The sequence below is a fragment of the Panicum virgatum genome, chromosome 7K (genome assembly GCF_016808335.1).
Source record: "Panicum virgatum strain AP13 chromosome 7K, P.virgatum_v5, whole genome shotgun sequence".
NCBI classification, from domain to species: Eukaryota; Viridiplantae; Streptophyta; class Magnoliopsida; order Poales; family Poaceae; genus Panicum; species Panicum virgatum.
Window position 1 is genome coordinate 4293539 of NC_053142.1, and position 27281 is coordinate 4320819.

The 27281-nt window shown below is 50.8% G+C and overlaps 2 long non-coding RNA genes across 2 annotated transcripts; one reads left to right on the top strand and one right to left on the bottom strand.

The window, feature by feature from the left end:
* Positions 1-11190: 11190 nt before the first annotated feature.
* On the bottom strand, positions 11191-15129 carry LOC120639628. The gene is made up of 3 exons (XR_005661524.1): positions 14806-15129; positions 14715-14717; positions 11191-11374 (listed from the first exon to the last, which is right to left on the bottom strand). It is a non-coding gene; the product is annotated as an uncharacterized LOC120639628 (long non-coding RNA).
* Positions 15130-16190: 1061 nt separating this feature from the next.
* LOC120639629 lies at positions 16191-17109 on the top strand. Its single transcript, XR_005661525.1, has 2 exons — positions 16191-16758; positions 16825-17109. It is a non-coding gene; the product is annotated as an uncharacterized LOC120639629 (long non-coding RNA).
* The last annotated feature ends 10172 nt before the right edge of the window (positions 17110-27281 follow it).

Below are 27281 nucleotides of genomic sequence, written 5' to 3' on the forward strand. Positions count from 1 at the left end.
CGCGATGGTGTCCGGCGAAGCGCAGTCCGTGTTGACCTGCAAAAAATGTTGCACTCTCGTCGAGGAAGCAAAGATTTCAGAATTAAACCATTAGTTCGCGTTCAAATTATCGGATTAATTTTTTGGCAGGAGTTTTTCCTTTGGCTTGTAGATTTGAAAGGACAAAGTTGCCCCTCGGTCTCCTAATATCAGACGCGTAACGCGGGGTGCTGGCATCTTTCCACTTTGCGGCGCCATGCGTGCTAGATCTCTCGCGCTCGCCCCCTCCCCTTTAAATAGCGGGGCCGTGACTGTGCATGTTACTTCTCATTGCCTTTGCTTCCCAGCCACCTCGCTTCTCATCTCGCGAAGGTTCTTTCTGAGCTCGTTCTTGTTCGAACTTTTTTGGTGCTACACTTGAAGAGTGGCGACCTTGGAATAGTCTGCATCTTCGGAGATGGCTCCGAAGAAGAATCAATCAGGAGGGCCGACGACCACCGTACTCGGCTTGTCAAAGATGACCGTCCCTCCTCGACGACCTGGCTCGTCGAGGCTTTGTCTCCTCGGACGATGTCTGTGCACCTCTGACGGGTGAGACCGTCGCACGTCCCCGCACCGACGAAGTTATTGTCTTCCGCGATTTCTTCACCGCCGGCCTTCGGATGCCCCTCGACCCCGTGGTGGTAGACAAGTTTCGTCTGTTCAAGGTGTACTTGCATCAGATGACTCCTACTTCAATCGTGCGGCTGAATCTATACTTGTGGCTGGTGAAGACCTGCCGCCTTTCTCCAAGCGCCGAAGGCTTCGCTCGTGCCTTCAGGGTGCATTATCAACCGAAGAGGATTTCCGTACAATCAACCAGAGGCACAGAGATATCGGCCATTCCCCAATACGGCTGCTATTCCTTCGCCTTCCACAAGAACCTTCCAAGTCCAGTCACTGCGAGCAAGAACAAGTGGGCCAACGATTGGTCATCTCACTGGTTCTATCACAAGGTGACATTGGATCCCGTCACGAAGACCCATCCCCTCGTCATCGACCACGTTGCTGCTCTTGGCGATGTGCCGAAGGCCGCCTTTCATGTCCGAGCCGAAGATGAGGCTCTTCTCGCACTACTGCAGAAACTGTCCAAGACCTTCAGCACGCGCGACATTATCGAAGAGTTCGTCGCGTGCGGCTGCTTCCCCGTCAGGGTCGGTTGGGCCATCTCCGGCTGGTTGGACGAGGACCTCTGGATCGAAGGTATTCCGGTACCTGTCTTCGCGTCCGTCTTCAGTCTTCGAGCTGAACGTAAGTTTTCATGCCTAAGTTCATGTTATGGAGATGTACGCCCCGCTCTGTCTCTTATGCTTTGTGCCTCTTCAGTGATGCAGGGGTAGATCCTGTCGTTATCGAGAGCCGGGCCGACGAGATGGTCGGGTCGGTCTCGAAGGACGAGTACAAAGCCCTAGTCGGGCATCTTAGCAGAGCTCGATGGAACCGGGTGTTCCATGCTTTGGGCCTCTCCGCTCCTTAGCGGGCGGCCAAGGCGAAGATCGCCGAAGGTCAGGGCGCCGCCCCCACGAGTGCCTTGGAGATGGCAAAGAGGACGCGGGCGTCTTCGACGGCGGCGCCGAAGAAGAAGGATCGGATTCTGGATGGTATCTTGCAACAGTCTCCTCTACGGAGCAAAGGTGACTCCGAAGATGGTTTGAGCAGAGACAGTAATCGTCCCTCCTCGAAGCGCCTCCGTTCACTGCGGAGAAGGTGTCACCACAAAAGGCAGTCCCCCCAAGCCTGGACCTTGAGTTCAGCACCGCCCAGGAAAGTGACGACGAGGGGGCTGGCGACGAAGTGCAAGTCGGGGTCGTCTCCCCCCATCGCACTCCCGCCGCTCGCGAAGCTCCTCCAACTGGCCCTGATGCCGAAGCTCTATCCATGCATGAGACAGCCTCCTCCGGTTCCGAGAACGAGGGCGACAGTGGCGACAGCAGCAGCTCTTCTGATAGTAGTAGCTACTTCATTCGCAACGCTGATCCGGAGGCCGTGGCTACTGAGTTGGGCACGAAGCCTACGGCCGTGCGTCTCGGTGGCAACGTTGTTAAGTCTTTTCGGTTCGAGAGCCAAGACCGCGAGCGCACCTTGCTAGCCGCGGCAGGTGTGTCATTCTGCTTCCCACTGATGGAGAAGGACCTGATGGACACCGGGCTTAAGAACATGCTTGAGAACGCCCAGGACCTGTCTCTCAAGGCCTTCGTGGCCGCACATTGCGTGGCCCGGCAGCTGGAGGCCGAAAGCAGATCGAAGTCTGCTGTCGCGGACCTAGGAGAAAGCTGCCTTGCAACAGCGCCTTGAGAAGTCTGCTGCTGAGAGGGATACCCTAGCCACAGAGCTATTGGCAATGGCCGAGAGGGCGGTAAGAGCCGAAGACGCTGCGAAGGCTGCGAAGAAGCTGGCCGAGGACGCGGAATCCTCTCATGAAGTGATGCATACTCGGCTTCGCATTTTCAAGGAAGCAATCAAGACCGGGGCGGAGAAGCTGCTAGAGGATCTTCCGGACCTCCTTGCTAAGTATGGGCTTGTGGCTCTGGACATCTTTCCGGAGGGCACCGATACTGTTGGCCTGGAATCATTTTTAAAGTGCCTTCGAACCTGCGTCGCCATGGTCGATGCCGGGGCACACTTCCACGAAGACATCAGCACAGTTGTCGCTGTCCGCACATTGAGCACCGCAGTATATGGGCTCTTTCCCGCTGAAGCCGGCGCCACAGCCGGAGTGACGAAGGCCCAGCTCCGCTCCCTTCGCGACACAAGCTTCCGCTGGCTGGGCGAAGAGGCGGTCCGTTCGGAGACGCTGCCCGCCTTGGCAAAAAATATTGCCAGGAACTTCTTGGACCACTTCTTCAAGGGAGAAGGCCGTGCTATTGTGCGGCGCGAGGTCGAGTGCATGAAGCCCCATGTGATCGTCTATTCTCTTTATTGCCAATCAACTTCGCTACGAAAACCTGCTGGCGACTTCTAGTTGTTGTCATCTTTCAGCTCCAGGACAAGGCCGATGCCATTGCGGAGCTCATCCTCAAAGAAGTTGCGACTGCCTTAGAGGGACCTGGCAACGAGGGAGCTGGCGACGAGGGAGGAAATGTCGACAGCGATCGTGGAGCCACCGACCGAGCCCCGGCGCCCGAAGACCAAACCATGGGGGGCTCTTCTCATGCTGCAGCTGGTGAGGTGTGAGGGCCGTGGTCGTGTGATTGTCCACTTTCATGTTGTAATTATCGTTTTTTGGAAACTAACACCTTCGGTGTCTACGCAGGACCCTGCATTGGCCCCTGCGCAGGTGATCGAAGGCGTGCTTCCTCGCATTCTAAAACGAGGGAATTTTTATGTTGCTGGTACGTCTTGGGTGAAGTTCCATGCTCGTTACCCTTCAGTTTCGTTTGAAGAATTTTGGGCGGATAGGGTGCACGTTTATGAGCTTTGGAACGCCGATACGAAGCATTTTTTTGCCGAGTTTCAGCGTGATCCAGAGAAACACGCGAAGATCCTTGCTGGCCGCGCACTTCATCGCGAAATAAAACGGATTCTCGATACTGATAGGCCGTATAGTGCTCCCGCCGGTCTCCGTGAACCAAAGTCGGAGCCGGTGGACGAAGATCCCCTGTCACCACATGAATTTATGTATTGTCATAAAGGCATCTTCGATGAGAGCTCAGGTTAATTTGCGTTGCCCTCGGTTGTAGGGGACGACTTCGAAGCATTTCTTCGATCGACAGCCGAAGAAATAATAGGTGTGGCGGTCCGGGAGGTCATATCTGAGGTGGACCGCCTTGTCTTTGAGGAAGAGACCTCGGATGTAACTGTGTAATTTATTTCTTCGTGCTTTCGCACGAAGTGTATCTTTCCGTTGTAACAAACTTGTACTTTGTGTGTGATCCATATTGGATATATGGTTGTTTGGCGTTTATCGTTCGGCTCTGCACAAATGTATGTTGCGAAGCGCCAACACCCCCCCCCCTCTTTTGTGTGGGCGAGGAGATAAACGAGTTTTGCCTTGTTCGTCGGCAACGCTATCGTGCATGAGCTGTTTGCGAAGCGCCACCCCCCCCCCTCACTCGACTGGCGGGGATGATGAGCTTGCGCAGCGGGTTTTAGCCCCTTCGGACCTTTATTTTGATTGTGCACATCTAGGTCTCGGACTTGCATGATGAGAGGAATCTTCAGCTCTTTAGTCAGAGAGTGTCGTGCTTAGCCTTCAACTTTCACGCAACAAGAGTTTCTGCCTTAGGCTTCCGCATGTAAGGACTTTGTTGGGGGGACCTTCGGCTCTTTAGCCCGAGAGGTTGCGCCTAGCCTTCAGCTTTTGCATGACAGGACTTTCCGTCTTAGGCTTTCGCACATAAGGACTTTGTTAGGGGACCTTCGGCTCTTTAGCCGGAGAGTGTCGCGCCTAGCCTTCGGCTTTCACGCGACAGGACTTTCCACCCTTCGCTTTCATGTGAGAGGATTTTTGTTAATTTCTCATGAAGTGAAGCTAAGAGGAGCGAAGCCCCTAATCGGGATTGCGCCTCGTGCTTACTTCTATCAAGCGTTATGGCTTGCATTTCGCGCCGATGACTCCCCTCTTTGCTTTTGACGAAGAGGGATATACGCTTCGGCGCCTTTCCAGCGGGCCAGTTCCTTCAAGATTCTTTTGTGGGGGCCTTGTTTATATTTTACAAGGAGGTTACATAGGGTTCCGCCTCATTAAAAACCTCACACCTTCGGCGCCCGAGTGGACACGCAAAAGCTTCCCCCGTGAGAAAAAGAGCACGGGCCCTTCGGTACATTGTGCGGATTTACACAAATGAGAAAAAGAAAAATGCAAAAAGAATAAATTTGCTCTATGAGCCCCTTCGGTTATTTCCGTCCGGCGGCTCTTATATGGTTCCTACACGTAATGCTTCTGTAGCATATCCTTGTTCCACGAATACGGGTCTTCGGTGCCTTCTGGTGTGCGGAGCCAGTATGCCTCCGGCCTTGCCATGGATGCGACGATAAATGGGCCGTCCCACTTGGTGTGCATCTTGCCTTTTTGCTTGGCCTTCGGTATTCTTCGAAGCACCAAGTCCCCCTCTTTGATGTTTCTGGGCTTCACCTTCTTGTTCTTCCACCTTCGTGTTTCTTCTTGATATTTCCCAAGTTGATTGCTGCTTGTATCTTGCCAGCTTCGATTGTGTCGATTGAGGGCTTGATGTCTTCTTCGGCGTTGTCTGCCCCTTCGGCTGTTCTCCAGGATTTGAGTTTGATTTCCTCGGGTGTTTCGGCTTCTTCACCACAAAGAAGCTTGAAGGCAGTGAACTTCGTGGTCCTGGACTCTATTGTATTGTGAGACCATATTGACCCTCGGCAATTCATCCACCCATTTCCCCTTCGGAAGCTCAGTGATATTTTTCTTGATGCCTGCGAAGATGATGCCGTTGGCCCTTTCCACCGCGCCGTTTGACTGCGGGTGGTAGACCGAAGCGAAGCATAAGTTGGTGCCCAGCTGAGTGGTGAACTCCCTGAACGTTGCACAGTCGAACTGCTTGTCGTTGTCCACTGTAACCTGCTTCGGAACCCCAAAGCGGCAGACAATGTTCTGCCAAAAGAACTTTTGTAGGACTCCGGCGGTGATATCCCTGAGTGATTTAGCTTCAACCCACTTGGAGAAGTACTCTACCGCCACAACGGCGTACTTGTAGTTTCCTGGAGCTGTAGGTAATGGCCCAACGATGTTAATGCCCCATCGCGCACGATGCCATACCGGAGGCAGTAGCTGCACCTCGTCGGGTGGGAATTTGCTGTAAGGGGCATGCTTTTGACAATTTGGACATGTGCGAACCACATCATGAGCGTCCACCACAGCCGAGGGCCAGTAAAAACCTTCGCGGAAGGCTTTGCTCACCAGGGCCCTCGTTGCGATGTGCAAAGAACACATCCTTGCATGTATCGTTTGCCCTCTTCGCATGAGATGCACTTTAGGAGTGGTGCACAGACTCCCCCCGCGGTATAACGCTTCGCCTATGATTCTATAGTTCCTGGCCTGAAGTGCCATTCTCTTTTCCTCCTTTTCATCCTCCGGGACAAAGTGTCCGCGAAGATAGGCCATGATTGCGGCCCTCTAGTCTTCGCTGGTTATAGCGTTGATGAATTTGGTGGGTTCTTCGACACAATTGACGGAGGCCCGCTTTAATGTTTCAAAGAACACATATGGTGGTAAAGGATCAAATTGCGTTGCTACCTTTGCCAGCTAATCGGCTTGCTTGTTCTTCGTTCTAGAGAAACTGCGGATACTGAACCCGAGGAAATATTTCTCCATGCTTCGCACTGCTGCCAAGTACTTTGCCATTTCTAGATTGAGAGCCCTGTTTGACTTATTTATTTGGCCTGTGATCAATTCTGAATTAGACCTGATCGTCAATCTTCGCGCCCAGCGCTCTTGCTTTGCGAAGACCCAAGAGAAGGCCTTCGTACTCTGCGACGTTGTTGGTGCACCCCTTGAAATCAAGTCTGACTGCATACTTCAGTTGTGTGGCCGAAGGTGCTGTCAATACTGCCAAAGCTCCTGCCCCGTCTCTCTGGTAAGCCCCATCACACTCAAGTTGCCATGTTGCTTCTATCTTTGGGTTTTCTTGCGAAGGTGTGGCTGGAGTCCAATCTGCGATGAAGTCTGCCAAGACCTATGACTTGATTGCTGATCTGGACACGAAGTCAATAGTGTGCTCTGCTAACAGCGCAGCCCATTTGCCTATTCTGCCGGATTCTTCTCTGTTTTCAAACATGTCCCGAAGTGGGAAGGAGGTTGGGACCATGATTTTGTGGCTCTGGAAGTAGTAACGAAGTTTCCACGCTGCCATGACCACCGCATATGCAAACTTATCCATTTCTGACTACAACAACTTTGACCCATTTAGGGCTTCGGAAATGAAGTATATGGGCACCTGTGTCAAGGCCCCTTCAATCGTTCGTTCTTCGACGAGAGCGGCGCTAACAGCTGCGCCCAATGTGGAGATTACAATAAAAGCCCTGCCTTCTCCGAAGGGCTGGACATGACTGCCAACTTGTCAATGTATTGCTTGAGGTCTTCGAAAGCTTCCGCCTGCTCTTCGCCCCATTCCATGTTGGCCCGAGCGTTTCAGCGCCTTGAAAAATGCAAGGCACTTCTCCACTGACTTTGATATGAATCGGTTCAGCGAAGCCAACCTGCATGTCAACTTCTGCACCCCTTTTCTTGTGGTGGGCGGTTTCATCAGCCTTATGGCTTCGATCTTCTCTGGGTTTGCCTCGATTCCCCTTTCGGTGATCATGCAGCCCAACAACTTTCCTCTTCGAACACCGAAGACGCATTTCTCTGGGTTCAGCTTTAGGCCATGGCGATGAAGGTTTGCGAATGTTTCGCGAAGGTCTTGAATATGATCCTCTTTCTTGCTTCGAACAACCACATCGTCGACATATGCGGGGATGTTCCTCCCTAGTTGATCTCCCAGCACTTTCTTTATCATTCTATTAAAAGTGCATCCGGCATTACGGAGGCCCTCTGGCAATCTCACATAACAATACATCCCAAAGGGGGTAGTGAAACTGGTTTTCTCTTCATCTGCCTTGTTCATGAAGATCTGGTACTAACCGGAGAAACAATCTAGCATACTTAGCATCTCCGAGCAAGCTGCCACATCGACCACGGTGTCAATACGTGGTAGAGGGTATTCATCTTTTGGGCACGCCTTGTTCAGGATTGTGAAGTCAATGCACATTCGCCATTTTCCATTCTTCTTCAGCACCATGACAACATTTGCCAGCCATTCTGGGTACTGGACCTCGCGGATGACGCTCGCGTCCAGTAGCTTTTGCACTTCGGCCTGAGCTGCTTTCTGCCTTTCTTCGGACATTGTTCTTTGCCCCTGCTTTACTGGCTTCGCCTTCGGATTCACCCTGAGTTCATGCTCGATAACTTCTCGACTGACTCCTCGCAGGTCCGAAGAGGACCAAGCTAAGACATCTTGATTGTTGCGGAGGAACTGTATGAGTCTGGCCTCTTCGGCCGCTTCGAGCCCCTTTCCGATGATCACCATTTGGTCGGGCACATCTTCGCATAACGGCACCTTCTTCGTATGTTACGCCGGGGATACTCCTCCTGATTCCTCTGGCTCTTCGCCGATTGCAGCCTCCTTGTCCTCTTCTGGTGTCTCAATAACATGAACATTCTTGTTTGTGGTCGACACATTGTCTTCGCATCTTCTTGCTTCTTCTTGGTTGCCGAAGACCGCCGCTGTCTCTTCGGCCTTTACTGTGTCGTTCTTCACGATGGTGACGATCATCGTGGTTGGACCTTTCTTCATGGTGGTCCCTCTTGCCATTGCCCCGGTGATGGTGTCTGGACTCTCAGGGTTCTTCTTCGGAGACGTTGTTCACTGTTCTTTTCTGCTTCGGCTCATCTGCGTGCCACGGTTTTGAATGGGACCTCTCACTGCTTCGTGACTTCTTCTGCTCATTCTTCTCCTCGAGCCTTCTCCTCTTCACACGGTCAGATATGCAATACTCTTGCGTTATCTCGAATAGCTTCGTGATTGTCTTCGGCTTACGCCGGGATATGTTTTCTCCGCATGGTCCCAGGTTGATCCCCTTCACCACCGAATCGATGATGCTCTGGTAGACAACATTTGGTGCTCTTGCATGAAGCTTCATAACACTCTGAAGATATTCTTGCAAAGTCAAGCTTCCTTGCCTCAGATCGTGAAAATCACAAGATGTGATTTCGTCGGGCCTCACGGCGCGGAAACTTGCACATAGTTCGAGGCGAAGCTGCTTCCAAGACAGAATGGTTCTTGGTGGAATGTTTGCATACCAACGCTGTGCTAAGCCCTTCAATGCGAGGACGAGCGCCTTCGACTTACACGCAGTGCCTCCTCCTGATGCTTCTATGGTGGCTTCGTATTTGAGGAGGAACTCTTCGGGATCTGACTCCCCGTCAAACTATGGTAGTATTGCTGGGTTGAGGCGATGAGGCCACTGCACCTCCTCCAGTTCTTCGGATAATGGTGATATTCGTTGATGCCTTCTTCGGTAATGCTCTTCGCCGTCTGACTCGGAACGGTCAGAGATCTCTTCGATCGGTACGAACCTTGAGCAGAACCTTGGTGGTTCGTGTTGCCGCGGGTTGACCACAATCATCTCCTTCTACGGTGGTGGTGGTGGCTGCAATTTTTCAAGCTACAGCCGCTGTGCACGGAGCTTCTCCTGTAGCGCCTTGCAGCGGAGCTCCTCCTCCCTCAACTTGTTGTATTGTTCTTGACGCTCTACTTCAGTGAGCATGGTCTCCTTCCCATTCGCTCTTGTTATCATCTGTCGCTCAGAAGGCTCTGCTTCCAAAGCCTACTGCAGAGCCCTTCGTGCTTCTTCGATGCGGGCATCGATGCGACGCATCGCCGCGATGTCTTCGGCTGAGACGCCGATGTCTAGAAGGATGACTTCAAGCTGGCCATCTGCGACGGTGTCGACGGAGACGCCGTCGCTGCTGGTCTCGTTTGCCTGTGTTGCCGCCACTTTGCCTTGCAAAGGTGTTGTCGGTGTCGTCGTCGTGACCTCCGAGGTGGCTCCGGTGGTTCCTCTCTTCTTTGTCACCACCATGTGGTGTATCAAACCGACAGGTGGGCGCCAAACTATTGGTGGAGAGTGTCTCCGGAATGGACGAATACAACAACAGTAAAGGAAAAGCACGCCAATCAAGTAGAAAATGTACTCGCTCTATTCAATGTGTCCCATCAATGCACATTACAGGGGGTATTTATAGGTGGCGTTTTGCCTCCTAGGTACAATTACTCTTTTGTTCCCTTACAACGGTCATATTCCCAGAATATTCCTGGGCACACACATAATTTCCCTAAAACAACTTGAGTGCTCTACAACTCAGACGGGCCCGCAACTCCAGGCAATCATCTTCGGCCTGTCCGACGAAGGCCATGTGGCCCTTTGCTCACTCTTCGCTACGAAGCTTGCGTCTCCCGGTCTTCGTGTATCTTCAGCTTCCGACCCGAAGACCAGGGAAGATGGACTTCCTCTCCGTTCGCTCCTGGCGTTGGCTTCAGTGTGCACGCTGTCTTGTCTTCGCGCACCTTCGGCGTCAGGCCCGAAGGTGGTGTCCCCAACAAGCCTCTCTTTTTCACTCTCACAATCTTCCCGCTAACCGCACAATGCCTGCCCAAGCTTGTCGGTGGGCTCATTTTCTGCAGCATCTGCTTCAGGCTCTTCCATGGCAGTATCATCATCAAAGGCACCGAATCTAGCATGGATTGGAATTTGGGCATCATCATAATCTACTTCTTCATTGTCTTCCATCATAACACCCTTTTCTCCATATTTGGTTCAACATAAGTATTTGGGCATGAAACCATGACGGAAAATGTGACTGTGAAGGGTTGTTCTAGAGAAATATTCTTTATTATTCTGGCAGTGTAAGCATGGGCAGCACATGAAACCATTCTGCTTGTTTGCCTCGGCGACATTCAAAAAATAATGCAAGCCATCAATGAACTCTTTGGTACGTCGGTCAGCTTTGTACATCCATTGCCGGTCCATCTGCATTGTTTGAATAACATGAATAGAAAAATAAATGGTCCAAAGTAATAACATTACTCATACACAACGATTAATTAAAAGGTCTACATAATCCATCACACAAACATAATAATTTAAATGGTCCAAGCTGAAATAATAGCAAATACAATACATGCATGCTAATACAAACTACTCACGAGACCTATTGACCGAGGCCTCGTGAACCGGCTCGCGAAGTCTCTCCACATTGCAGTCAAATTTTGCTAGCCCTGACACTTCACGCCTTGCATTATATCGAGCCATCAACTCGCAATCGTCATCTGTACCATGTAGTTCGACATTAAATTCATGCTGAAATTTGCGATTTTCTCGACCAAGTTCAAAGCATTGAAATGCTCTCTTAACCCAACGACGAATACGCCATCTCAGAAGTCCAACACGCTCCTCAGGTCGGAACTCAAGGGAATGTCCGGTGGGCTCCATTTGATTTTGTACCGCCGCCCGAGCGGACGCCCGACGCTCTAATGTACTCACAGGTGGCAAACTCATACTCTCTACACTTATCTTTACAACTATATAATGAAGACACATACAAAATACAACTAATTATTCATAATACAATAAAAAATTAATAAAATGATAAATAGTCAATTGTAAAATATACATACTCACATTGTAATATATATACTCTCATTGTAAACAAAAATCTAGTTTTAATTTATAAAAATAATATGAACTCTCTATACATGGAAAATCACACATCAACTCTCTATACAAGAAAATCACACATCAACTCTCTATACTCATCTAGATAAACTAAAATAAGTAAATCTGTCTATATATGCTGTGACATCCCAAAAATCCATCAAATTAAATCACGCGTTAAAATATTTTTCAAAACTTTTTCATCGTTGACCTCATTTAACCCTAACCAGAAAAATTTTCGCCGTCCCGACACCCGATTTAAAGCGTCGTTCCATCTTTTCTTTTCTTTTTCCACCGACCGTACCCATCTCTCTTTTTCCCCGCCGTTGTCCCATCCCGCGCCGTCTGGCGGCCTGTTGCCCACGCGCGACCGCCGACCGCGAATATCGCCGGCGCGCGCTCACTCCTGCTCTCTCTCTATCTCTCTCTCCTTTTCTTTTCTCTTCTTTTTCCTTTCCTATTTTCCTCCTTTTTTTCTTTTTCTTTTTCTTTTCCTCCATCTCTCTCCTTCTTCTCTGCTGCGCGTCCCCGAGCGCTGCACAGCTCGCCGTCGCCCTCGCTCCGTGCTCCAGCACGCGCGCGCCCCTGGCCCCTGCTCCCGACCACGCGCTCCGCGTGCCGCGACGCACGCGCGCACGCACCGCCGCTGCCTCCCTTTGCACTTGCCACTCAAGCTGCCGCTACGCGCACGCGCTCGCCGCTCCGCTCAGCACCGCCACCCGCGCGCACGCGCTCACGCACCCGCCTCCCCTGCCCAGCCCACGCGCACGCCTGCCCACGCCGCGCACCATGTGGCTGCTGTCACTGCCGCGCCGTTCGCCTGCTGCCAACGCGCGTGCCCCCGCGCGTGCGCCACGCGACGCGCGCTGCCCGCCGTGCCGTTCGCCTCCCGCGGCTCGACGACGGCGTCCCCGGTCCCGCTAGCCTCTGCTCCCGGCCCCGCCCACGCGCGCCAAGCCCTGCTACCATGTGCGCTCGCCGTGTCGCCCGCCGCCTGGCCGCACAGCGCTGCCGCCTCGCTGGCCGAGCCGCACAGGCCGCGCGCAGCAATGCCACAGCGCCCCGCCTCGCCACCGAGCCTCCCTGATCGCGCACAGCGGCCGGACCTCCCACGTGCGCCTGCCTGGGCGGTCTTGTCGTCCTCGCCGCCGCACGCCACTCCACGACACCTGCAAGCGGCCAAACGCCACTAATGGTGCCCGCCGAGCTCGCCGACCGGCCACCGCGCGGCCCCCTCCTTCCCACCGCCTCTTTTAGCCTATAAAAGGGCCCCCGCGTCGCTCTCGAGCTCCACATCCCTGGCCACCACCGCTCGCCGCCTCCCTGGTCCCCTAACGCCGCCGCCAGAGCCGCCTAGCGCCGCCGCCGCCAGTCCTCGTGGCTCGACCTCTCCGCTCCACCCAGCCCAAGGTAAGAGGGGGAATCGAACCCCCTCGATCCCCTCTCTCTTTCCCCTCTCCTCCCGGCCGCCGCCGCGCCCTGGCTCGCCGGCGCAGGGCACCGCCGTCGCCCCCTTCCCCCTCCTGTGTTTTGACCACGGGAGAGAGGAGGAAGAAGGGTGGTTTTGCCCTTAGGCCCCTCCCCTTCTCCCATTTTATTTAAGAGCCCTCACCCCTTTATAAACCTTTTTGCATAAGAAACCCTGGCTAAATTCCTATTCACAAATAAACCGTCCACCATGTAAATGTATTTATAAATAAACCCCTACCCTTTTCTAGAATAACCCGAACATTCCCCAGAATTCTAATCAGGTCCTTTCACTAATTACAAACAGGTCCCTGACTCCTTGTTTAACCCCTAAGCCTCTCCGTAACCTATCATTTCATGCGCCAAACAACCTCCGATCGACCTGAAACTTTACCACACCATTGCTAACATAATTTTAGCCATGCCATTAGGAAACCATCCAAAAATACTACTCCTATCCCCAAATCTTAATTGTTTCCGATTCGAGCGAAACGATAAAACTTTTATTTCTTCTTCTTGATTGTGTGTTTGTTTGTATGCGCCGTAGATCATAGTGTGAACAAGGGAGAACCCGTCAACGAGCAGTACTGCGAGCAAGCGAACGAGGATCAGTTCCGCGACACCGAACCTGAAGGACAGTACCTCGAGCAGGATTTCCCAGAAGGCTTCGAAGACGGCAAGTTCAATCCCATCCTTTGATGCATACTTTTGTCCTAGTTTTTATAAACACAACCTATTGGCCTGTTTTAGAAAATTGCATATGTTTTGCCTGCTGAAAACATGGTTGGATAGCCACCCCTTGATTTGTTATAACTATTCATTGACCACCTAGATTAATGTCTGAATGTGTTTTGTTTGGACGTTAATCATTGCTAGAACGCTTAGGACCTTATACACAATACAACTTATTTTATAAAGAAAATGTGTGCGTGTGTGGGAAGGGAGGAAAGTGGAATTTCGAAAGATGAATTTAGACGGGATGGATGGCATTTTTGTGTGATTTGCCGATGGGTGTGCTCGTGCCTGTGTGGCAGAGCAAGAAAGGGAGATATCCATCTTGTCACAATTAAGGACCGAGTTGGTGTGTCATCTCACCTAACTCCACTATCGTGCAAACCACTCGACCGTTGAATGGGCAACGGCTTAGCATAAACCCCACTAGTTAGTCTGATAGCCATCAGGAGAGCTGAGAGCAACGGGTGATCAAGGAGAAGGGATTAGCTCTGTGTGACTTATGCCCCAGTTACAACCTCTGTGATAGGTCAATGACCCCTTGGTGGATCCCGTGATGGCTAGTCAGGTCTAGCTAAGGTGGGTAACGGCTTTGTTGGGATCCACACCGACACTACGGTGTTCGAGCTGTGGTACCCCGCTTGTGGGTAAAGTTGCACACCTCTGCAGAGTTAAAACCTATTCGAATAGCCGTGCCCACGGTACTGGGCGAGTTACGGTGTGGTCACATAACTAGTGTTTATTTTGAGATGGGTTGGCGTGAGTTGTTTTGGGAGTGTGTCCGGCAGTTGTGCCGAGTGCTACGGCGGATGAGGAGTCCGGTAGCAGCTTAAAATTGGGTCCTGTGTGGGCCAACATTATGTGTTATTCGGTACAAAGAAAACTTGTTTTGAAAATCCTTTCTTTCAAATTAACCCATGCATAAAAGATTGCTTTCCGCAAATTAAACCATAGCCTTATCCTTGATTTATCATATGCATTATATTCTATTTATACCCCCTCCGTGGGTGTGGTTGGACTTGCTGAGTACGTTTGTACTCACCCCATTCTTAATTTTTACAGAGGAAGATCCAGACTTTGTTCCCGAAAACGTCGAGTAGAGGTTCCGTCCTGCACCCAACCTTGCCTGTGGTAAGGGTCCCCCGCAGGAAGTTCCGCATGGCGCAAGACTCTGATGACCCCCTTTTCGTAGTTAATATCGTTGTGTGGGTGTTAGTTGTTATCCTCGCGATAGTGGCGCTTCACTGCCCACTTCCGCGCAGAGTTGTACGGTGATGTACCATCTGATGTAATAAAAGTGTTATCAGCCTCCTGGGACTGATAATGTATCACTTTTAAGTCTTCTCTTTTGAGGGGACGCTTCATATGCACAGCTAAAAGTACCACACACATTTGAGTTCAAATGGTATAAAAATGAAGAAATTTTCACAATGAAACCTCCCATTATTTCTCTATTTCTAAACAATAAAAACTGAGCTAAACAAGAAATAAATGATGAGAGGAACAAGCTCCTAACCTTTATAACTGTTGAATGGACAGGGAATCAAAGAGTCTTCACAAATCGTGGACGAAATGGGCAAGAACTCCCCCCACCCGAGCCAAGAACAGCAAGAACACTGAGCTGAATGGCTCGAGCAGGGGAGAAAGAAAGGGGATATAGGCCGGGGCCTTTTGTCCCGGTTGGAGCCACCAACTGGGACCAAAGCTTCATCCTTTGGTCCCGGTTGGTGGCTCCAACCGGGGACCAAAGGTCCCCGGGACCAATTGTCCCGGATGGAGCCACCAACCGGGACAAATGGAGGAGATTTGGTCCCGGTTGGTGGCTCCAACCGGGACAAAAAGTCTCTACCCCCCCCCCCCCCCCGCTGTCCCGGCTAGCCGTTGGACCCGGGACTAAAGCACTTTTTGGTCCCGGGTCCAAAGGCAGCCGGGACAAATGATTTGGACCACAGACCTATTCTGTAGTAGTGCATGTGTGTACCGTGTGTGACGATCAGTGCTATATATATGCATAGTAAAATTAAGGTGTATGATCAGTGGTATATGCGAATGATTACAACAAGAGTGATCTCTATACATTGTTGATACTCTATATCTGGTTAACTATTTGTAGCTGACATTCTCTACATCCAATCCGTTCCGTATACATTGCACTTTTATTTATATTCAAAACTGAGACAATCTCTATATCGTCCGATAGAAAGTGCATTCATCTAATTTTTGTGTACTAATAATAATCTCATTAAAGTTTTAATAAATTCTAACGAGTTCATTTGAGAATGAGAGCATACATATTGTACATGAAAACAAAAAAGTTTGATGATAGGCCACCCCCATTCTTAAAGTGAACGACGCCATCCGAAATCAAGATGAAGGTGAAAATTTATTTTATTTTGTAAATTAAGATTAGGAAAGTTGTTTTATAAGGGAGTCCATGGTTAATGTCTTGTAGGACTCTCAAAGCTCAAAAATTACATATACACCAACCAAACACTCACACAAATCCCTAAAATAAAATCCTATGTGCTGTCACTGCGGCTGGTCAATTGAGTTTTTCCAAGCTCAGTTAACAAGTCGAGCTCTCAATCTTAACCCGTCTAGAAAAATATCAACCAATTTTTAATCCCAGTTACTTATCTTCAGATAAACTCATTACTAGCTTGCACTCCTTCCTTGCTCCACTGCTTTGCTAATCTTGCATAGATTTGGATTTGTGGAGATTGGAGAGTTATTGGTGAGAGCCTTGAGTGAGCTTTATTCCCGTCTCTTGAATTTTTAGGAAACTTCGTCAAGCATCACATGATTTGGATCTGTTACTCAAGTAGCCTCGGTCATAGACAACTAGGTGTCACTGTTGAGTACCCAACTCGTGTCGGCTGTCCCAGCTAGTTTGTGTTATCCGATCCTCATCGAGATTCATAGTAAGAGCAACTCCAACCCACCTCCCTTCCGACCTCCTATTCTGCATTTAGGAGAAAGAAACAGAAAAAACACCTCCAACCCACCTCTCATCCCGTTCCTAGCGATAGGAGAGCTCTCATCCGACGGGCTCCTACATCTAGGAGCCCCAGTCTGGACTCTCATCCAAGGCGAGGAGCAACGGCCGCTCCCTTCCCGCATCGGCACGGACGCCTCTTTCGCCCGGTACGCCTCCTCTCCTGTCGTAGGAAGTGGATCTCGAGCAGAGGGCCGGCGGTGGCGGTGGCGGCGGCCAGCTGGATTTGCGACCCTGGCGGCCAATTGATGTGCTACTCTTGAAAGGGGAGGGGAGCAAGCCGGGCTCGTGGCCGCTACCTGCTGTGCCACTCGAGGAAGGGGAGGGAGGTCAGGGAGGGGAGCAAGCAGGGCTCGTGGCCGCTACCTGTGTGCCACTCGAGGAAGGGGAGGGAGGTCAGGGAGGGGAGCAAGCAAGGCTCGACCTCCGCCTGCTGTGCTTGAATAGAGAAAGGGAGATGGAAGGGGAGGGAGGTCGGGGAGGGGAGGAAGTAAGGTTCAGCCGCCGCCGTTGCGCTGCTCGTCCGGCTGCTGTGCTTGAACAGAGAGAGGATATGCTTGTAGTTTAATTCTAATTATCCTGGTATTGTATGGACTTGTAGTTTAATTGAGTTATCCTGGTATTGTTTGGACCTGTAGTTTAATTTAATGATATTGGTATTGTATGGACTTGTAGTTTAATTATATGCTGCCGTGGTGATGCTTGATCATAAATTATATGCAAAATACGGTATTAACGGGGCGTTTAAAATGTAGTGGTTTGAAATATAGCCATTGAAAATAAATCATGCAAAAATTAAATGTTAATTTAAAATAATTCTCATGGTAGTTACTTGATATGAATAAAAAATGAGGGAGATGGAGATATAGGAGTAAGGATGAGAGGTCGGTTGGAGTTTATTGTGAAATAGGAGAGAGAAATGGGATGAGAGATTTTCATATGGGTGGAATAGGAGGTTAAAAATAGGTGGGTTGGAGTTGCTCTAAGTATCCAAATCTTTGTGGGCTTCTCACCTTTGTAGGAGTCAGGTTATCTGATCTTTGTGGTCGGTTGAGAGAAAAAGGGTTGAAAGCAACGACCTGACCCTTTGTGGGCATCTTAATGGAGATATATATAGTTTCCTTTGTGAGAGTGAATTTCGGATCTAAATCTTGGATCTCTTATTTTCCTCATATTCTTACTTGTTCTAAAGTTGACTTTTCGAGATCTAGTCCGATCTACTTGTTCTGAGTGTTTTGGGCACAAGTGTTCTACAAATCTACAAGTATCCGTGTCATTCCAAGTCTCGTAGATTCAAGTCTCAATGGGTTGTTTTAAGTTTAGTTCGTAACAAGTGACTAAGTCACTAACTCCAATAAACATAAACTAGGTTTAATTAGGTCGGATCAACAGGGATTGAAACCTGGTTGATCCACTTCTATCATTTTTGTTTTTATTAAATTTCATATTAGCTTATTCACCCCCTTCCCTCTAGGTGATATCAACAGACCTCTCATCCGACAGCTATTCATCAAGAGACCTCTCATCCGACTGCTATTCAATCTGACTCTGACACAAAAGAAAAATATAATAACAAATATGGTGTCGGGTTGCTTTCTTGAACTTGACTCTGTTTTAGCATATAATTGTGATATTCCTTATAGATGAGAGACCTTCTAATGCATATCCATGTACCTATCTGCACTACTACAAAAAACATTATCCGAGACGGACATTTTTCATTTTCCGAGGCGGGCAAAGGCAACCACCTCCGAGCTAACGTCTCGGTTAATCAGTGAATAACAGAGGCGGTTTTGAGCCCGTCTCGGTAAATCGAATTAAAAAACAAAAAAAAGCCCGATAGGCCCGCCGAGCCCATCACAAGCCCGCTGAGCCCATCACGAGCCCATCGTCATGCCTGGCGCCGCCCCGACGCCACCGGGCATCCTCCGCGCTGCTGTCGCCGCTCGGCCGCCGTCCTTCGCGTCGCAGCCACAGCTCCGGGCCACGGCCGGCCCCTGGCCCCCCCCCCCCCCCCCCCCCCCCTGATTTCGCCCCCGCGTCCCGGCGGGGCCCCTCCCCACCCCCCCCGGATTTGGCCCCTGGTCGCCGGAGGGGCCGTGCCCACGACGAGCCGCCGTCGAAGAGGCCGCGCCGCGCCAGGAGGGACCACGCCCCCCACGCGCTAGGCCGCGCAGATCTGGCCCCGGGCAGCCGGATCCGGCCTCGGGCCGCGCCGTCGCCGGACTTGGCCTCCCCGGCAGCACGGATCCGGCCTCGGGCAGCCCGGATCCGGCCGCGCCACCCCCGGAGTTGGTCGCCGGCGTCGCATCCCTCCCTTACCGCCGGCGCCTCGCCGCCTGGGCACCTCCGCCCCGCCGCCCAATCTGGTCGGATCCGCCGCGGGGAGACGAGATCCACCACGCCACGCCGCAGGGAGGGGAGCACCTTGCGCTGGTGGAGGAGCTCGGGGGGAAGGGGAGCGCTGCCGCCTCGCCTACGCCTGCGCCGCCTGCCGCGGCCGCACCTGCTGGAGGAGAGGGCTACGCTGCCCGCGCCGCCCTGGGAGTGGGAGATGGATGGGGACGCCGCCTCGCGGGAGAGGGAGAGGGAGAGGGGTGGCGGCGGTGGGCCCTCTCGGGAGGGGAGGGAGGGCCGGCGTCGGGGCAGATCAGGGGCAGGGGTGGAGAGAGAGAGAGAGATGGGTGCGGCGGCAGGGGTGGAAGAGGAAGTGAGGAGTGAGACTTAGGGTTTATTTCATTATATACTCCTTCTGAATAACTGGGCTCATTGGGCCTTGCTTGGGCCTGGTATTAATCGAGGCGAACACTTTAAGACGTCCGCCTCGGTTAATGGATTTTGAGAGGCGGTTCTTCGTAATAAAAAATGACCGCATCGGTTAATCGCAGGCATTAACCAAGGCGGTTTTTTAACGTGCCCGCCTCCGAGCTGTTTTCAAAGCGCCTCGCAAAATCGTTTTTTGTAGTAGTGCCGATAATTTAACAATTTGCGATACAAATGTTATTGCCTCGTCCTTGAATGCTAGTCATAAGCAACTTATGCATCAGCCAAATAAACTTTAAATGGATATTTTATCGGTGAGCTAATAACTTTAGCAATTTTGATGAGCCTTCTTGCCTTCTCAAGCAAATAATGGTCACTTAAAGGCATATATATACTTATGAGTTTGGAGTACTATCATTTGGCAACTTTTACGAATATACCCTTTCTCTTGGCAATTTTAGCTTGTCAGATTTTCGCTTGTTTGAGACGATACTTATATCTTGATTTTTGCCACTTCCTGCCTTTTGCCTGTTTCTTATAGCTTTCATGCTGATGATTTAAAAAAATGGATGCATAACTCTATCATGGAGTACTGTTCTTGTTTGAGATTCCACTGTACGGTTATTAGCTTATATAATGTACATATTTGCAAGCAATTTGAAGTATTTATAAACTTGTGCACGCAGGACACGCTGGTGACAAAAAAAAATGCAAACACTCTTTTCTTGAGACATGTTCGACTACTATCTTCTTTGTTTTACGTTATCCATATAGGAAGTCAACCAAAGGCTGATGCTAGTATGCTACTGTGTATGCACTAGCTAATCGGAGGCGTACGACTGAAAATTAGCAGCTCAAAATTGAATTAGCATCTAAGAAAACATAAAGACGTGTAGGCCCAGTTAACATTTTATTTTTCAACGAAAAGTGCGCAGCACACGCTAGGTATATAAAGTAACGCATCATTCCTGGAAAATTGGAAAATAGCCCATCCGATGCTTACTTGGCGAGAATTGAACAGTTATAAAATTTCAAGTAGGCATCAGTGAACTGAATAGTTATAAAATTACTACTAAACATCAGCAATAATATAATCAACTACATGCAAGTTGCTCAATTTAGATGGACACATCCATTATTGTTGATTGGGACCCAACTATACATGAATAACACTACTACAAAAACTAATTTGTAGCAACACCTTAATCTTTTTAAGGAGCGAATTAAAATATCACCCATTCTTACAAAGGGACTATGGTACTGTAGCAGATGATCCTCCCCTAAAAATGCATCTTTAGGGGTGGGTCACCCCATCACCGCCCCTTAAAATAAGTTATTTTGGAGGCGGGTCATGAGGCCACCCACCCCTGAAATATTATTTATAGGGGCGGGTCGTCCCGTCACCCACCCGTGTAAAGTTTGAACTCAGCAAGCGCGACAGGTAAAAAAATTCCAGTGGGCGGCGGAGCACCTCTTCCTTATCTTATCTCTCCTCTCTCTCTCCTCGTCTGTCTCCTATATCTACTACAATAACTATTTTCCAAGGCTGTCAAAAACTATTAACTAAGGCAGGCAAACCCAACCGTCTCGAAGCCAAAGTCACGATAAATGACCTATTTTCCGAGGCGATTTGTTGCCCACCTCGGTTAATCAAATAAAAAAAAGAAAAGAACAAGCCCGCCGAGCCCATCCCGCCGCCGCTGGATCCCGCTACCACCGCCGTGCGCTGCGGCACCGGACGGCCTTGATACGCCGCGGACCCGCGCTCCTTGCGCTGTCCGGGCCTCGAGCCGCCAGGAGGAGCGCAGCCACCGGATCCAAGAGAGGAGAGGGAGGGAGAGGGGCCGGCGCGGCGGAGCTCGAGGGAGAGGGGCCGGTGCGGCGGAGCTCGAGGGAGAGGCCGCGTCCCCGCCAGATCCGGCCCCAGTGCCGCCAGACCCGGCCGCATCCCTCGGCGCCCGCCGCCGTGTATCGGCGCTCGAACCGGGCTGCCGCGTCCCAGCGCTTGCGCGAGCGCCGTTGCCTCTCGCTCAGGGCTGCTGCCGCCATTGCGCACACGCGGCCACGAGGGGCCGCCGCACGCAGCCGCGAGTGGAAGAGCGGCGGGCAAGCTCGCCCGGAGGGAGAGGGTGAGGTGGGAGGCATGAGAAGATAAGATTGGAGAGGGATGGGTGGAGTGGGTTGGGATTTAGGGTTTGGCAACAATAAACTGAGGCGGGTTTTATTAGTTATCCGTCTCGAAAAATAGGTCTATTTCTGGAGGCAGTCTCTTTAGAAATAACCGCCTTCGTTAATGGATTTTGCTGCCATTGCCGAGACGCTGCGGTGGTGCACTGGGTGCGGACGAGCTCTAGAGCTTGGGACCTGGGAGGAGTTGGGAGAGACTGCGAGAGGCATGCATGTTTCTAAACCGCCTTCGTTAATGGATTTTGCTGCCATCACCGGGACGCTGCGGTGGTGCACTGGGTGCGGAGGAGCTCTAGAGCTTGGGACCTGGGAGGAGTTGGGAGAGACTGCGAGAGGCATGCATGTAAAGCTTAGAGCTTGGTAGCTGGGCGAGAGGCATCGGGTTTCTTAAAGCCTACTGATCCCTGGAGCTCTCTCCGCATTTCCTGTGCCGCGCGACACGCAGCGAGGCTGGCCGCCCGTGGTCGTCTCCTGTGCTCATCCGTGGGCCCCACACGACCTCCCTCCCCTCTCTCTTTCTCATTTGTTGCGGTGCCGATGCTAAAAAAATACTGCTCTACGACAGCGAAGGGCGGCGGCGCCACAGCGGCGCGCGGCCTCGCCGACGAGCCCACACAAGGTGCTCTCTTCATTCCCCCTTTCATCTCTCCCCTATTCTCATTAGCTTTGATATCTCAGCTCCTCCCTTAGTCCCTTTCTCTGGTCCAGGCAGCATGGAGGCTGGAGATGGAAACCGGCGGCGGCGCGGCCTCGTCCACAAGGGATTCCCCAACGCCTCCTCCCTCCTCCGCTCCCTGCCTCCTAGGGTGCGCACCCGCTGCCCGTCCTGAAGTATCGCTAGACATCGGATAATTTTGTTTGTGCTTAACCATTTGTGTGAATTAACTCCATCTGCCTACTAATTTGAGAGCCTCCCCCGTCGCTGTTCGCGACCTACCTCTGTGACGGCGTCCTCGCTGAACCCCCTCTATGTAACAACTCATATCCACCCACTGTTTTCATCTAAATCCGCTGCTGGCCATGGAGATAGGGGCTTCAGCAGCGCAGCGTTTCCCTCTAGAGCTCCACGCAGCGTGGAGGGAACGCTTTACGCCCCGTTTGGGAGGGCTTCACCGGCGGCTTCACGAGCGGCTTCAGGTGAAGCCCTCCCAAACGTTTGTTTCAGGACCGGCTTCACGTGTGAAGCCGGTTCTGAAGCCGTCGGCGGCTTACACAGGCAAGGTGAAGCCATGAAATCGTGGCTTCACGCGGTTTACACATCAATCTAACAAGTGAAGCTGTTTTGCCAAATATTTTCTAAAACGGCTCCAACTCCACCAGAAAAGCCGCTCCATCTGAGGAGCCAGAGCCGGAGCTGTTTTTAGAAGAGCCGAAGCCCTACCAAACGGGGCCTTAGTCTTTAGAGCTGCAGATCACCCCAACTCCCGCCGCCAGCCATTGACTTGGACGGGCTCAGGCTTTGGAGCTTAAGAATTAAGATATTCTCCTCACGCACCAGATAGGCCACAAGTACAGGCAGGTCATCCGAGAGGGCACATGCAAGAGTGATGATTTCACCGCATACAAACACAAGCAGACCCTCTGATTGGTCAATCTTCCTGCAAATAAATTAATTGATGAGGTTTTTCTCCCTTCACTACCGGAAATCCCAAAGTTACCGAGTGTTGCATGCTTTGCCAAGTGTCCCGCAAAAAACACTCGGCAAACAAAATACACTCGGCAAATAAATTATTTGCCGAGTGCCAAAAAAACCACTCGGCAAAGAGGTATTTTCAAAATAAATTTATAAGAACATGTTATAAAAAAGAAGGAGAACAAACAGGAAATAAAATAAAAAAATATTTACCGAGTGTCTCGATCTGGCACTCGGCAAACAAGAGGTTTACCGAGTGCCCCGAATCCAACACTCGGTAATCATCTCCTCCGCAATCCCGCCCTTTTATTTCAACCGCGGGTACTCTCTCTTATCCTCTCCTCTCCCCGTCTCCCTCCGCGCGCAACTTCTCCTCCTCATCTCCTCCGCAGTCCTCGTCGGCGGCGCGGCGGCGGCGCGCGGAGCCGCGACGGCGAGGAAGCGCGTGGGACCGCGACGGCGGGGCGGCGGCGCAAGGCGGGACAACGACAAGGCTGCGACACGCGGGTCCGCAGCGGCACGCGAGGCCGCGACGGCAGGGTGGCGGCGCGCGGGTCCGCGGCGGCGCGCGGGGCCGCGATGGCGAGGAGGCGCGCGGGCCCGCGTCGGCGTGGCGGCGGCGCGCGGGGCCACGACGGCGAGGAGGCGCGCGGGGCCGCGTCGGCGGGGCAGCGGCGCGCGAGTCCGCGACGGCGGGGCGGCGGCGCAAGGCGGGACGATGGCGAGGCCCCCGCGGCCACCAGTCACGACGGCGCGTCGGCGGGGGTGAGGCGCTGAACGACGGTGGGAGCAGCGGGCGGCTCCGTGCGACGGCTCACCCGCGGCCACCGGCTACGGCAACGACGGCAACAACAGCCTCCTCGTCGCGGCACGGTTAAGGCTGCGCGGCGGCGCTGCCGGCGAGCAGCGTGACCGTGTGGAGGCGCTAATGTAGGAAGCGGGCGAGGTGGTGGATGTGGGGGCGGCGGACGGTGGTGGCGGCGGCGGATGGTGTGGCCGTTTTTTTTTTATTTCCTGTTGAAAATGTTCGCCGAGTGTTAGTTTTGGCACACGGCAAACTTTTTGCCGAGTGTTCGACAAAAAACACTTGGCAAAGAGCTCTTTGCCGAGGTTTTTTTTTACTGAGTGCTATTCGCCGAGTGTTACACTCGGCGAATCATTTGCCGAGTGTGTTTCGCTCTTCGCCGAGTGCCCTTGGCACTCGGCGAACCCCTGCTCTCCGGTAGTGCTTCATTTTACCAGTGATCTTTGCTCGATTTTATTTTTCCCTGCATATAAGAGACTATAGCTATTTCCTAAAACATTTCAATTGTCATAATCACGGCAGGAACATAAAAAAATATTTTCAAGTTTAACTGGAGCAGAATTCGTATCTCTCATATCCATTATATTGTTCGGATAACAATCGTAGGAGCAGATACAGTTAGTGTCACCAAGTACATTCTACAGATAAACAATGGAAGATGCAATTATCCGACTTGATTTTAGTTTTTACAAATCATAGATGAAAGATTTAGCTATTGGCCAAAGAAATAGAATACAATACTGATTATTTTAGTATTTAGGCTCAAAGTTTGTGTGACACATCACTTGTATTTCAGTAAAATCGTGGTGCTAATCCATGTTCTCATATCAATGCTCATGCCAATTCTTTGATGTTCCAACACCACGTTGTGAGAACCGTCCAATTTGATACTATTTTAAACGAACCGCCGGTCATTATCATCCAAATGAGAGTTAACACGTGCTTGCCGGAGAGCGTGCCACGTGTTATCCCACATCTAGAGACACGAATAACCGACACATCATTCATCTAAAATAATATCAAATCCGGTAGTCCCGGTATGTGCTCTAATATACGCCCAGAATCAGCATATGCACATACCGTTTACAATCGAATACATCGCTAATAATCCTCAAAAAGCAGTTTTACAAAACTAGATTTCGAAACTTAATATTACAAATTCAAAATAGGAGGGTTCAACCAATTTCCATTACAAGCTTGAGCTCACGAAAGCCATATTAAACAGAGACTTAAAATTTATTGTATTTACATGCTCTCACGGAGTTCAGCTACGATAAAACATACTTAAGATAATGATGCCTTGCTCAAGGACATCAGCACAGCCGCAACGACCTACACCTCCCCCGCATTAGGATCGGCGGGGTAGAAGTGGCCGAACACCACTTCCGGTTCACCTGCAACTAGGTTTAGAAAGCAACCTGAGTACAAAAGGTACTCGCAAGACTTACGCGATTAAATAAGCAAGGATCATGCATTGGCTCAAGTAAAAGCTTTAAGGTTAAGTAATTATTGCATAAGCATTAGCTCTCTACACTATCACCTATCAGAATTGATTAATGTTACCCAAACCCCTAATAACTTTTAGTTAGCTAAGAGTATAACATGTAAAGTGTCACAGAGGTGCCATGAACCATCTCCATCATAACCGAATTTCTACAAGGAGTTCATGGGATAATGAGCTTGCTCATAACCGAGAGCGCGGCAATTCGAATTGATTAAAACCTTGCATGGGTGTACTACTTTACCCACATGAAGCGAGGACCATGCGACTCGGACTATACATTAATGATCAAGTCAAAAAAAGTAATTGGCTCATCTGTACCATTATTTGGATATGTGGTAGCATGGAAAGTTGCTCAAAACCAACGTCATCCACGGACGGTCCTTAATCGGTCCAAGCGGACTATGCCCATGTGACTTCATTCCTTAGGCCCTACCATTCCGCTCGAACCTCGATACTACCAGACCTGATGACCAGGCCGAACGAGTGCGATCAAGGGTAACCGGTAAATGTGATCATCCAAATTATTCCTGTCTAGCGAGCAATATAAATATTCTAAGCGAAGCTAAGCATCTAGTCAGGTTAAGTAATTAATTGACTAACTAGTGCCAAGAACAAGAATGACAAATCAAGGAAGGATAATGCCCGCAGATAGGTACAAGAATGCAATACATACATACTATACATAACCCAATATTACCCGGTGAGATAACTAATTAAGTCAGATTAAATAGGAGCAAGGATTCATGTTTAGCTGCTTGCCTTGGTTAACTTCCGGCTCGACCACGAACGGGATTCCGGGTTCAAACTCGACAGACTCGATGGGCTCCACGGGTTCGACCTCCGACGGTTCGGTCACTATAATGCATGAATGTGGTGCAAGAATTAAGAAATGAACTAAACAACAAGTATAAATCATGGAATGAATTGAGCATGTAGAGAACAATACAAGGAACTCATGAAAATTGAATTTGCAGAAAAAGCAATTTCCTACAATTGATCATAAATATATTAGTTTTCAGCGATTCAAAACAGATAAATCAGAAAAGATAATAAAACTTATCTAAACAAATCCAAGAAAATTATCTTAGATACTAGGCACGAAAACAAAGCTAACAAAATTCGTTTTACTATTTTCTCATTTTCCAGAAAAAAGTTCTATATTAAACCATTTTCAGACAAAGCATAAGAAAACAAGCTAAAAATTTGATAAACAGCAAGTAAGCATGTGAAAAAATTGAACCACTGAAAAATACACCTCACAAAGAGTCTAACAAAATTTAGTTTGAAATTTTTAGAGCAATACTCAAATAACTAAGCATTAAACTCACTTTTGCAAGATAAACCTATAGATAAATTTACAGAAAAGTAACATACAAAACAACATTTTTCCTAAGTAGATATCAGCGATACAAATCCAACGAAACAAGTTTTGCATTTTTCCGAGATCGGTACGATTTTCTATGCATTTTTCAAGATTGCAGACATAAAAAACCTAAGAAAACCCTAGCCAAAATGCTAAACGCACCCGGATCCGGCCACACCCGCCAGGCCAGAGGCCGACAGGTGGGCCCCACGAGCAGGCGCCCCCGGGCCAGGTCAAGGCAGGCCGGGCGGCCTTGACCCGGGGCGTGCCCGCGCCCACGGCGCGACGCGCGCGACGTGGCGGCGCCGGCGAACGGCGGCACGGCGGAGGCAGGGCCGGAGCGGGCCAGGGGAGGTGCGCACGGGGATGAGGAGGAGGTGGCGAACCTCACCGGCGGCGGCGCAGGCGAGGAGCGGCGACGGACGGGCAACGCAACGGACAGGGGTGGCGGCGGGCGGAGACGCTCGCCGGCGGCCCTGCAGGGAGGGAGAGGGGGCCGGGTTAGGGGCGAAATCGGTCACGGGGAGGGAGGGGAAGCTGCTCCTACGAGGAATCGGCGAGGGGATCACCGAAGACGACGAATTGCGGCGGCCGGCG